Raw genomic sequence first — 15,000 nt, 5'->3', positions numbered from 1 at the left:
TTTTTCGTTTTTTTTCCATTTCTTTCAAAATTACTACCTACTAAGGAACTATCACAGAGTAATGATTCCTCTAGATGTTTATTTGTCGGAAAATTTTGTTTACTTCTTTTTTGATTGAATATCATCAAATTTTTTTAGCTAAAATATTATGTTGTTTTACATTTTTTTTTCGATTTTATTTCCCTTCAAAAATTTTTTTTGGGTCAGAATTCTAATTTTATAGTCGTAAAATAATCGAAAATCATCCAGCAATCCACCATACAATTTTTATGCATATCCAAGAATAATTAGATTAGTAAATAACACCTTGAAATTGACATACCCTTCCTGCATTTCAGGTGGCAGATTAGGGAGTCTGAGTCAGTGTGGTTGGCGGCCATTTTGTGGACATATCCGAAGCGTAAGTTGCCCTATATATATATTCTTGTTCCCTATAGAATTTGTGATATTTTGGTATATTTTTACCTGCATAAATATCATATTATATATTAAATATATGTATTTTTTTACGAAATTTCTAAGTACTCAAAAAATGACCTTTAGATATGGCCCCTGATATAAATGTAATTTACAAAATAATGAAGATTTTTTTACATATTTATATTTTAGGATAACATATGTTTATTCCCTAAAAAAATTAGCCACTTCCTATTTCATTTGGGTACCCAAAAAAATTCATGAAATTTGGACAAATTTTTTTGGCCAAAAAAAGTTACCCTTTTTTTCTCATTTCAGATCTTCACCTCCATGGGTCCGACTTCATCCAAAATACATCAAGATGTGTCCTAAACATTCAAGAATCAATTCCTAAAAGGATTTGTGTATATATATATAAATTTTATTTTATGAATTTTCATGTAAGGTCTTTTTATTTTTCTACTTAATTTTTTAAAATATTTATAATAAATAGTTTTTCAGCAGATGAGTAGTATTTATCTGTACAGTAGTTTTAAGCATTCATTGAACTTTTTTTTGGCAAAAAAAAAAGGAGGTTACTGCAAAAACAGATTTTTCAAGAATTTTTTATGTGTCGGGGTCGCGCGCGACCGAGTATACCCTTAAAGGGGTGTCCGAGGAGCGTACCTATCCAGGGTTAATAATGAGTGTACATACTGTTTAACATGATAAAATAAGAGAGGAAATAGCAGGGTCAAAATCCATCTTCCCGATAAAATTGGGGCACGAAATTTGGCTATTATTGTCCTCTAGTGGTGCCTAGGTGAACCTGAAAATTTCAAGTTTCTAGCTCAAAAACTAAAATTTTGCATGTTGAGATTGTGAAACAAGCAAAAATGCTGCCAGTGCTGTTATATACGATTACGTAAACCAGAAATACCGGGTTTTCAGAAAAGTGCTTTCCAGACATAGTATAAGCTTGAAACTCTAGGATTTAGTTCTATTCAATTTAACTAGACGATCCTAAAAGTTTCAAGTCCCTATCTTTTAAGGTTCGTGAAATATGACGTCAGAAATATGCAAAAAAATAGCAAAAATTACGTCAACTTTCATGTGTTCGATATAGAGTCATTGTCTCATTTAGTTCTAAACTAGTTAATCAATACGCTTGCGTAAAAAAAGAGTGATATTTTACCCAAAAACCGATAAATCGGTTGGAACTTTTGACCGGGGAAACGTCTGTTTATATCCGAACATAACTTGTCAACAAAACGTTTACCCGATTGAGCGGTTTAAAGAATTGATATAAAAATTTTAACCGGGTGTCGCCGGTCGCTTGCTTTTGACATTACCCATAGTCATGGCGAGGAGTAGCAGATTTACTTTGAGAGAGAGAAATGTATCATATTATCGGTACCTAATCAAATTTTTTATCAGTTTATTTTGATCAGTGAGTTTTTATCAGTCAATAGTCAATACTCATAGGACTTGAGGTGTTAGGATAGAGGAGGCATGATATCCAAGGTAAGAGGTAAAACCTACAAGGTAAAGGGTAAGGAGTAAGAGGTAAAAGGTAAGAGGTAAAAGGTAAGAGGTAAAAGGTTAGAGGTAAAACTTACAAGGTAAAAGGTGAGAGGTAAGAATAAGAGGTACGAGATAAAAGGTACGAGGTAACAGGTACGAGGTAACAGGTACAAGGTAAAAGGTACGAGGTTAAAGGTACGAGGTAAAAGGTGAGAGGTAAGAATAAGAGATAAGACGTTAGACATAGGATGTAAGAGATTGGATCATAAGATGTTAGAGGTAGGATGTAAGAGTTTGGAGGTAATATTAAAGAGGAAGAAGGTAAAATGAAAGAGCTAACGGGTACGAGGTGGAGGTAAACGGTATCTAGGTAAGATGTAGGAGGTAAGAAGTTAGAGTTAAACGTTAACAGGTAGGATGTAAGATGTAAGACTAAAAGGTAAGGGGTACGAGGTAGGGAGTACGGGTTAATTAGAGTTAAAATGTATGAGCAAAAAGTTAAGAGGTAGGATGTTATAAAAGAGGTTCGTTAAAGGAGGGAAAAGATGGTGAATTAGAACTAAAAGGCAGGATGAAAAGTGCAAAAGAATGTAGTAAGATTTAAGAGTGGGAAGAATAAACATTAAACAATGTAGGAAAGTAGGAGGAGGTAAAACATATCAAAGGTTGGCGTGTATGCTATTTTATTATTTAACGTTATAGTTGTAGGTACGTTACCCAGAATTTTTTTGTTTTATGACTATGGGTAATGTCAAAAGCAAGCGACTGGCGACACCCGGTTAAAATTTTTATATCAATTCTTTAAACCGCTCAATCGGGTAAACGTTTTGTTGTCAAGTTATGTTCGGATATAGACAGACGTTTCCCCGGTCAAAATTTCCAACCGATTTATCGGTTTTTGGGTAAAATATATATATATATGTGTGTGTATATATATATATATATATATATATATATATATATATATATATATATATATATATATATATATACATAAATATATGTATATATATATATATATATATATATATATATATATATATATATATATATATATATATATATATATATATATATATATATATGTGTGTGTATGTGTATATTTAAATATATATATATATATATATATATATATATATATATATATATATATATATATATATATATATATATATATATATATATATATATATATATATATATATATATATATATATATATATATATATATATATATATATATATATATATATATATATATATACATATATATATGTATATATGTATATATGTATAGTGTATGCATATATATATATATATATATATATATATATATATATATATATATATATATATATATATAAACTGTAAGTTTCCAAGTGTCTGCAAAAACTAAAAATTGAAGAAGGAGACAATATAATGACATTGCTTTAGTTTAAACATAGAAAATCATCTAAGAGGAAAATGAAACCTTAAAAAGTAAGAACTAAACTAGAATGGAAAGTTGTGGTTAAAGGCTTGCTGTGAAATATGTCATTGCATATTGGATGAAACATTACCACATGAAGGCATCTCTCTCTCTCTCTCTCTCTCTCTCTCTCTCTCTCTCTCTCTCTCTCTCTCTCTCTCTCTCTCTCTCACTAAGATTAGCAGCCACTGCCTTCCGACGTTCATGAGCGACCTAACTTTCAGGAAAGCGGTTTTCAGTCACGTTCAGATATTTTCAGTCCAGTATACGGAATAACAGACAGTAGCAACAGTAGTAGTTTATTCTTCAGATTACTGTATTATGCAGACAATAACAGTGTCATTGGGGAATTTCGACTTTTTCCTCCCGACATGAAGTTTTATTCTACATTAAGAGATTTACATTCGATGTTCCTGCGTGGATGGCAGAGGTGAACTGGAGAAGATATTGAAACGATGGGTCCTTCCTTCTACTCTCCATGGCATTAGAAAAGTATTATTCATCCTTACTTTCCGAATTTTCTTGTATCAAAGACTAACCCGATTAATACAGTACATCCTATCCCTGGAGAGAGAGAGAGAGAGAGAGAGAGAGAGAGAGAGAGAGAGAGAGAGAGAGAGAGAGACTTGATCCATATTTCTCTTTATTCAGCTTAAGTGATTTACACTCTTCCATAATTTGATCTCCCAGTCTGGTTCCCTCTAATCATTAGAGCTATTTAGTTTTATAATTCTTCAAATAATAATGCCTACCCCTAGAAAATATTTATGATAACATAATGAAAAACAATAAAACCTTGTTTCCGTTTCAAAGCAAAAAATTATAGCATGACACTTCTATATAATAATTTTACAGTGATATAAAACAATAATTTAAACTTTTTCTAAAGAACAAAAAATATTTGTGAAAATAGAGTAGGTTACCTTTAAGGTTTAATAAGCAAAGGGAATATTACAAGACTAAGGGAGGTAAATTTGGCTAATATTCCCTTTAATGCAATTTAGCGTAGTCTAGACCTCTTAAAACCTCTTTCAAATACCATACTTAAGGTTTATATGCATCTTTAGGTTAGGCTATGGAAGGTTACTGTGGCCACTGTGCCTAGGTTAGGAAGTGTATAGGAGGACATAGGCAAACTCGTATATCTAAATATATTGAATAATATTTATTGCCTAGATTAATTTCCAAAGCAAATAAAACGATTCATTCGATAAGAAAAATGTCCGCCAGGCCCTCAAAAATAGTTATAAAGCCTAATCTAAGATCGTAAACAATGGAATTTTCCACGGGAGAGTGGCATTGAAAATAAATGTACATAAATAAGAAACCATTACTTTTCGTACAGTTAATATCGTTTTCAGGAAAACAAGAAGATCGTAATTTTACTATGTTTAAATCACCTTTTTTTTTTTCAAGAAAAGAATATATTATCATATCTCATGGAATGAATATAGGGTCTTGTACAATAATACAATAAGACGACGAGTGTGTATGCAAACTTTGCCGGGCATTAGCAAGCCACTGCATCCATCTTTATCTCCTTTTCCTCTCTATCTAGATCGTAATATTTCCTTTTCTTATTCAATCTTCTAGATTATAACTTTAGTCATATCTCTGAAAAGGGATATGTTCAATGTCTTCTCTAACGACTCAAAACAAATATCTTTAAGGATGAGAATCCTGCTCATCTCGTCTCGCATTGTTTACTCAAATGCCAATACGGCCAAGCGAAAGTTAGAAGGACTCCACAGTACGTACCAGATATAAAGAGAGAAAAACTTGAGACGGGAATGACAATACTGTTACATGTATTCGTTGATGGAATAAATTTTCTTTAAATGATCTTTATTATCAATATCACTAAGAATAGGGATAATTTTAAAGATATCAGTCAGTTGATGAATCAATTTCTTAAAAAAAAAATTTAAAAAAATAAATAAATAAAAAAAATAGAGGGATAACCTTTTCCGATTACAACAGATGATCTTCAGATTTTATATTACTATTTATTTTTAGCATATTCCTTCAATGGTCTAATTCACTAAGTCACCTTAATTAACTGGTATAAATTTTTTAGTTCTTGCATTATAATTTAGCCTTCAGGTCGTAGATTACTAGATAATTCTTGATACAACCTTTACAGTTATAAGGTCGACACTGCTTGATTCCACTATGTAACTATCCAACAATTTTTGGGGAATTGATGACTGGATGCCACTAAACAACAACTACAGTCTTTTAAGATTTTGTATTACACAATTCATTGCCAAAACCTTTTATACGACCAAGGTTACTTGAAACATTTAAGCAACTACCAATTATTTTTCGGCTTTAGATTACTGGATACCCCCTAGTCACGGCCAGGTATTTTTCAGGATTTAGATTACTACATAGGCGTGAGGAGTTACAGGCACTCCAGTGTCTAGATTGGAGGAGATCATTAAGCCACTACAGTTTTTGATCTTTAGATTACTTGATAGTCTGATGCAGCTGGAGGACCCTTTAGTTTTCATTGATGACATAAAGCAACGATTGTAGTATATATAGATTGGCCTAAACAATTTATGGATAACCATCAGCATCTACTGGTACATTTTAATTACCTATATATATATATATATATATATATATATATATATATATATATATATATATATATACTGTATATATCGGTGGTGGTATCAAGACACACTGACTATAGAATAATAAAATGGTTTTAGATCTATTCGTTTGGTCAAGGTCATGACTACAATACTATATCAATAAGCAAGCTCATTCAATCGAATAAAGAACTTATTCAATGCCACTGAATTATACAAAGCGAATAATGTTTGTTTATATATAAAATCTTAAAGTGAATCTTATACAAGTTCCGTATCAGTATGATGTAAGATATAAAATAAAATGGGAATATTTACTGTGCATGTAAGCTAAACCAGCATCCCTTGTTCAGTGTGCATATGAAATGAAAACTATAGATTTTTCAGATTTAAAGCTCAGTGTCATCCTTCTTTTCCTCGTTTTGCATTCGGCTGTAAAAATCTTGTCTCAACAAGAAATTAGAAAAAAAAAAATAAATTGCAAAGAACAGACCAGGATCATTTGTTCTTGTGTAAGGGTTATTTCCATTACATAATGTTTGACATCCACGTTTTAATAGCTGTAGAACTTCATGAGAAGCGCTCTTAATTGGGAAATAATGGTCTTCCAGTAGTATATAAGCTTCGTCATTAAACAACTATCCGTTAGATTTCCTCTCTCCTTGTGTGGATGGTTGTACCATAGTCAACACTTGAGTTTGGTAGACCATGAGTCATTGCCTTTAATCAAATCCAGTAATATTACACTGTAACTTAACTGTAAGATTAGAAAATTCAGAGAAAATTAACAAACTTTCAAAGAATAAGTGAGGTACAGACATATTTTGGTTTTTCAAGTATAATAAAGAATATTCGTGTTGTTACACATTTATACATGAAATCTAATCGGAAATATAGGGAAGAGCTAAATCACCGGGTTCATGAACAAAATAATCTTTGAAAAAAGTATCCAGAACTTCTGAGGCCCGAGCATTATATATATCAGCGAGAAAAACCTAAAGTTTCTGAAACCAATTAATGGTGTTCACAGCTGGTCCGAAAAAAAAGAGAAAATTAAAGTTTCGCCTTTTGGAAGGAAGTTGAACAGCTGCTACAGATGTTTTCAAAGGCGCAGTAAAATTTTTTTTTTTTTTTTTTTTTGGTGTGTAAGAGTTCAGAGTTCTGATTTAGGGTAAAGGGTTCATAGTATTCGTAACTGATAAAATTTTCCGTCTTAATTGACTTCGTTAGGTAATGAATGGTGGGAGTTCATCTGTAGCAATGTTTTTAATTTTCATTATATAACTCTTTAAAAGTAATTAAGAATTGAATACTGGTTTCAGTACGGAAAATTTCATTTCATTCTGCTTGCCATTATTATTATTATTATTATTATTATTATTATTATTATTATTATTATTATTATTATTATAAATCAGAAATATACGTGTCCTATTTCAATAGAGGCAATGCATTTTTATTTAAAAATAAAAGTAAAAAATAATTTAGCTACTGGATAATTGATTTTCCCAATGAATCCTATCAGGTTTCTGTCGGAAGTCGTCAATTACAAATGTCCTATTATATTTTCACACAGCCAAAAAAAAAAATTTCAAAAACATCGGCTCCATAAAATGTGGAATATTACCCGAAAGGTAAGAGTAAGAAAACATTTCCAATCATGCGGAAAAGTATTAAAAAAAAAGGTTTTTCTTCGAAACATATTTGGTGTGTTCTTGGATCACCTTTTACTCGAAACCTTTTTCCAACAGAGAGAGAGAGAGAGAGAGAGAGAGAGAGAGAGAGAGAGAGAGAGAGAGAGAGAGAGAGAGAGAGAGAGAGAAAAGTATGATAATAAAATTATTCCCTCTATATATCCTATTCACCCCGTTCACGTGTTAGGGACGTTACCACATCGGCCACCACAACCGTTCTTATTACAATCAGTCAGATCTTCCTTTGTTTTGCCATTTTCACCAACACCCCTAACTCCCATTCATCAGGTTTTGCTTCTTCATGTCACTTCTATAAAATATTCTTGTAAGTATGATGCTATAAAAGAACAATCTCTCTTTTGATGGGTATATGCTTATTCTTCTTTGCCCCAGTCAAGATTTCAACTACTGCACTGTAATTGTTCTGAGACTCTTTAACTATGGTATGCAGCTCTTCTAGGAGAAGGACACACCAAAATGAAACCATTGTTTTCTAGTATTAGAATAGTGCCATAACCTCTGTAACATGGTCTTTGGCTGTCTTGGGGTAGAGTTCTCTTGCTTGAGGGTACATTCGTGCACACTATTCAATAGTTTATATATGGAAGATTTAGTTCAATGTTAATGCTGTCCTAAAAAAATATCTTATTTTTAATAATAATAATAATAATAATAATAATAATAATAATAATAATAATAATAATAATAATAATCTGTAATTCTCATGATATGTCTCTCCTATATTCAATTTTTCTTTCATGTTAGAATGTATCCTACTTATTTTCACTCTCGTATCCATGACATTTTCAGTCTTGTAATGTTATTCCCACTATTATTCTTTCAATAGCTCTCTGAGTTGTAACTAGCTTGTGTTTTAAGTGTTTAGTAACACTCCAAGTTTTTAATACAAAAGTTAAAACTGGTAGAACCGTCTGATTATATATTTTTCTTTATAGAGAAACTGGAATATTACCACTCATAATCTTATTTAGTTCTCCAAAAGCTCTGCATCCCAAGCTTATCCCCTTTTTATTTCAGTCTCGTGTCCAGGGGAAACATTCTCTGCCCCAAATACGTATAATCATTAACAATCTTTACATGTACGTCCATAATCTTTTTCGTGGCTCTCTTCATTTTCTATAGAATTATCTTAGCTTTGTTCCTATTCATTTCCAGTCCTACGTTTCTGATCCTATAAAAATCTGATATAATTTTTTACAAATAATTCCATGATTAATTAAACACAACTAAGTCAGTTACAACCTTGAGTTTTAAAGGTTTTCCCATTACATGTAATTCCTACATTTTCGAAGTCAAAGTTCATAAAAACATCTAATCATTTTGTGAATAATTTAGGGAAATTAGGTCTCCCTGTCTAACTCCTTTTTCACTCGGAATTTTGTCACTACCTTCACGTATTTTCACAATTGCTTAACTTCATGGATATGTATCTTCAAGCTTTCTAACATAAGATTAATATATTCCATTCTTTTGAAGGGCTTTCATTACTGCTAATGTTTTGTCATATTCTGTAGATCTTTCCATTAGCTGGTTAATTATATGGATATGATCAGTTGTTAAGTAATAATTTCTATAGCTTATATGCTCTCTTGTTTGACTGAAGTCTAGCTTTAATCCAAAAATTCTTCTTCGTTGAAGAGGTTAACTGTTGCAACACAATTGTTCAGTGGCTACGTTCTTCTAGGTAAGGGCACAAGAGACTCTATAGCTATGGTAAGCAGCTCTTTTAGGTGAGAGACATTCCAAAATCAAACCTTTAGTTTTCTGGTTTAGGGTAGTAGCATAGCCTCTCTACCAAGGTTTTCCATTGATATGGATTAAGTTCTCTAGCTGGTAAAATTGGACACGCTGTTCTATTATATTTATCTTAATTTTTTAATTTTTTTTTTTTTTAAGATTTATTGCTTATATGTGAAGAGTCTAAGTTTTATGTTGTTACTGTTCTCGAAATATTTCATTATAAATGTTTATTCTTTCCTTGTAGTCTATTTATTTTATATTTTCTTTTCTTCACTGGTCTATTTTTCCTGTTAAAGCCCTTGGGCTTATAGACTCTTGCTTTTCCACTAAGGGTTATTTCATACCTACCAATAATAATAATAATAATAATAATAATAATAATAATAATAATATTTTCCTGTTAAACCCCTTGGGCTTATAGCCTCTTGCTTTTCCACCAAGGTTTATTTCGTACATAGCAATAATAATAATAATAATAATAATAATAATAATAATAATAATAATAATAATAATAATAATATTAATAATAATAATAATAATAATAATAATAATAATAATAATATTTTCCTGTTAAACCCCTAGGGCTTATAGCCTCTTGCTTTTCCACCAAGGTTTATTTCGTACATAGCAATAATAATAATAATAATAATAATAATAATAATAATAATAATAATAATAATAATAATAATAATAATAATAATAATAATACCTAGATAGGGTGCCTTTCTATTCGGGCTAATATGAAATTTTAAATATTTCCTATATTACTGAGAATAAACTTATTGGACGGCAATATTTCAGGTCTTTTTCTGCTTTTTTAATGAATTAATGTAATGATATTTTCTTTCAGGCTGTTAGGATAAAGCATTATAGCAGACATTTTGTTCATGTTTAGCCATTTTTACTACTATAAGATCTCTTATGTCTATTATTAAATCAACTGTTAAGCACTGCAGCTTTGCCTCTTTTCATTTCTTTGTTACTTTGGTATTGGTTAAGGTTTTCATCATTTATATTGGCAAAGATATATCACTATTACATAACATCGTATAAAAATCCACTGCAATTTTTATCGCTCAATTTCTATCGTTGATAATATTTTCCATTTCATACTTTAAAGCAAACCTCTGTTTTAAGTTAATAATGTTTTTTTTTTCCATTTCGTTCATGACCGAAATATGCATTTACTCTCATTTTAAGGAAGAAGGAAGAAGTTATGATTACGTAAATGATTGTGAAATGCGGCATTTCTGTTTTGAATAATTCCATCACCTAACGTGTCTTCCTCGTTAATATAAATATTCTATATGACCGTTGTAAAGAGAAAGGGGATCGTTTGAATTCAGTTTGCAATATTACTGTTTGACTTTATCTTCTATGAGGGATGCGAGTTGCTGACTTTTTCAACAAAAAACAAGAAACGGACTCAGTGTATATAATTATATATATGTATGTATATATATATATATATATATATATATATATATATATATATATATATATTTATATATATATATACATATATATATATATATATATATATATATATATATATACTGCACATATATGTATATATATATATATATATATATATATATATATATATATATATATATATATATATATATATATATATATATATATATATATTTATATATATGTATATATATAATTATATGTATATATTTATATTTATATATACATATATATCTATAATTATATATATAAATGTATATATATACATATATATATATATATATATATATATATATATATATATATATATATATATATATATATATATATATATATATATACATATAATTATAGATGTATATGTATATATAAATACAAATATATACATATAATTATATATATATATATATATATATATATATATATATATATATGTACAGTATATATGAATATATATATATATATATATATATATATATATATATATATATATATATATATATATATATATATATATATAGATATATAAATATATATATATATATATATATATATATATATATTATATATATATATATATATATATATATGTATATATATGTATATAAATATATATATATATATATATATATATATATATATATATATATATATATATATATATATATATATATCTATATATATATATATATATATATATATATATATATATTATATATACATATGAAATAGATAGATAGATAGATATGCCTCATGTTATTGCGATAACTTACTATATATTCAATAGACCTATGTCCATTTGTGACATTTTCAAAAACACTGAAAAAAAAATTCTGTTTTTTTTTTTTACTTCAATTTCATTCGCTTACAGGATAAAAGCTCAAAATACAAATTGCTGAAATCTCTAAAAGATACCCGTCGGAACTTCTTCCATCGGAATCAAAGAAAGACGGAATAAAATTTTAATGGAAATTCATCGAGAGAGAGAAAAGGAATCAAAGGAAAATGTCCTAATTACAACTCCACTCTTCTCCGACCTCTTTCAATAGAGGTTTAAACTTGCTGCGATAAAATTCTCGTTAACTTTGTCGGGGACTACGAACAGTAGAGTTTGATCATAAAAAATATTATTCACGATTATTTTATAAGGAAATATCTCTCATAGAAAATATTCCCTCATTTATTGTGTGGTATCTAAAATACATCTCTCTCTCTCTCTCTCTCTCTCTCTCTCTCTCTCTCTCTCTCTCTTTCTGCCATAATACCAACAGTTTAGAAAAAAAATTTCTCGACAGGGATAAAATAAAGTTTCATCAATATGGTTGATTTACATCAGATCGGTTATCCAACCTGGGCATAGCTCTAAGGGTACTATCCATATTGATAAGTTAGCAAAATTTTAATGTTTTGGATTTTCAGCATAAGAAAAGTAAAGACAATGGGATCCATATTAGGTTAAAGAGAATTATGCCATTTTTCTTAAAAGACCATCAAAAACTATATAAAACCGCTTTATAAAGCCAAAATCAGTTTATCTGCAGCCAAGAACACGACCAAGATTTCAAGAATCAGAGAAAAATAACTCCAAATGTCTATTTTCTCCGATGCTTGAGAGGTTAATAATTCATAAATGTTCTATCAAAAGAGCGAGATGCCTTACCCATTAATATAACTTTCATTCCCTGATTCAATAAGTTTCAAATTTAAAGAGAAAGTTGGAGATAAAATCTCTGTAAAATGAGCAACCCGTTCACAATTGAAATAGTAAAAAAATTCAGAAAACTAATTTTGCTGATGTAATTTTATTGAAAATTCGTAATACATTTCTTCTTAAATTTTCCTTTTAATAAATGAATGATATTTAATTTTTTTCCTAATATCCGTTTGTGAAATTCATGACTCCATCTAGGATACTAGTGGTGGTGGTGGGAGGGGGGGGGGGCGGCATGAAACCGTTGATAATGTAAGACAAAATGATGACTGGTCACTTTTGTAAAAATTTTAATCAAACAACCATTAAATCGAGGCTTGGCTTCTGATGCCATACCAAGATTACTGCAGCTAGGTGGTATCTCTCTACTATTTTTCTAAGACTTTTACTTGAAGTATTCAAATTTCATTCGATGATGAAATCCCTTTGAATTTTCATCTATAAAAGAATAAGTCCTTCCCTAACTCTGACAGATCTCTCGTTTACTCGATTTGTTTGTTGACGGGTTCCATAGCCTTATTTTCATCCTTCAATAGGATACGGTAAATAAATTTCCATTTTCTTTATTAACAAAAGTTTTATATATATTTTTTAGGACATTCTTCCCTATGTTCCCTTATTTTCTCCCTGAAGTAGATTTTCTTTTGCTTTCTTCATTAAATTATATTTTCATTATTATCATAAGATTTTCGGAGTTTTCCCCATCAAATAACTATTTTCTTCTCTCTCTCTCTCTCTCTCTCTCTCTCTCTCCTCTCTCTCTCTCTGATCTTACATCACCCAGAGATCAAGGGAGATGTCAAAACCCTCTCTCAAAGTCACTCGCTCATCAGATCCCCAAATACAGGAACTTGCAGGATTAAAATGGAATGACGAATTGCTGTTCGCGCATCGAGGGAATAATCCAGTTCTTTTGCCATTGCCAATAATATTCTTTTCAATCTTGTAGTCTTTCAAATCCGGAGAGTGAAATTGTTAGTTCATATCCGATATCGTTCTTATGATATATATAAAACAAAAATAAAAAAGAATTGTTGACAGTTATCGGAAGTGTTAGTTAATTTTCATAAAAAACAAATGAAAGAGATTTCTTTAAAAATGGCAACTTAGGATTTGCTACTTCCAATGGTCAGGGGAGGGGATTCAAAGACATTTGAGTTGAGAGACACTTGGAGGCGTTCATATGTTCGAGGCTACTGTACTTCTATTTGATTCTTTAACCAAAACTGGATATTAAAGGATTTTAGTTTGGCAAGAACACATTTTGTTCAATTCTGTCTAAATGGTAATAGTCTTTTTTCTAAGGAAAATCTCAGTGATGAAACGGGAACCTTTCTCTAAAACTGAATAGAAAAGAATAATTCCCTGAAATTCTTAATGTTTTATACTCATTGTTATTTTTCTCTGTACATATAACAGAGTTTTATAGAGGTAATATCTTTTCTTATGATATGGTAATTTTTGGCGACTATTATTCACAAAATACATAAATGTATCTACTAAAAGGCTTTTTTCTTGCGTCCTATTAGTAAACCTTCCTCATCTTTTTTACCATTTCTATTTTGATAATCTCCAATCGCCCTTTTTGATTTTTTGATAAGTTCATAAAATTTCAAGTTCGTTATTAATCTAATTTTCCCATACTTTTCAGGTTTCCTTGACCAATTAAACTTGCATTATTAAGATGAAAAACGTCATAGTAATTCCTGCTACTATTATCGCTATCTTGTTTATTATGTAATCTTTTCCTCAAGCATTTAAAGGATCTTCACCTAACTTAAAGATCCTTTGATTATTCAGCTACTGATCTTCTATTAGTCAGGTAACAGAACGTCAAGTCATGAGTGCAGCCTCACAGACCTGGAGTAAATAAGAGAGAAAGAGAGAGAGAGAGAGAGAGAGAGAGAGAGAGAGAGAGAGAGAGAGAGAGAGAGAGAGAGAGAGAGAGAGAGAGAGAGAGTACCAATACCCTCTACTCGAAGGAAATATACAATCCTGACTTAGTAGTACCCATAAATTTCTATCATTCCACAGTCATGCTTTGGAAATTTGTGCTTCTGGTTTTATGATTTCTATCCGTCCTTCCTTAAATGTGCTGATATTCAACCACTTCTCAGCAGTAATGTCTTGCACCTTTTACTTGTTTTTTGGGCCAGGGGTAGAAAAAGAGATCAAGTCTACTTTTTAAGAAAAGGAAAGGGGGAAAAGTTGTCTTTTCGACCAACACCTGAGAAACTAAAAACCGTCTCTGTCGAGAGCAAACAGTCATCAACACCAACGCAACCTAATTCTCTATCGACTTTGGCTCAATTCGAACTTAAGACACGCCCGAAGCGAGTCACCTATACTTCTGAGTTTCCTGATTGCATT

The sequence above is a fragment of the Palaemon carinicauda genome, chromosome 26 (genome assembly GCF_036898095.1).
Source record: "Palaemon carinicauda isolate YSFRI2023 chromosome 26, ASM3689809v2, whole genome shotgun sequence".
NCBI lineage: Eukaryota > Metazoa > Arthropoda > Malacostraca > Decapoda > Palaemonidae > Palaemon > Palaemon carinicauda.
Note: the sequence above shows the minus strand (reverse complement) of the source record.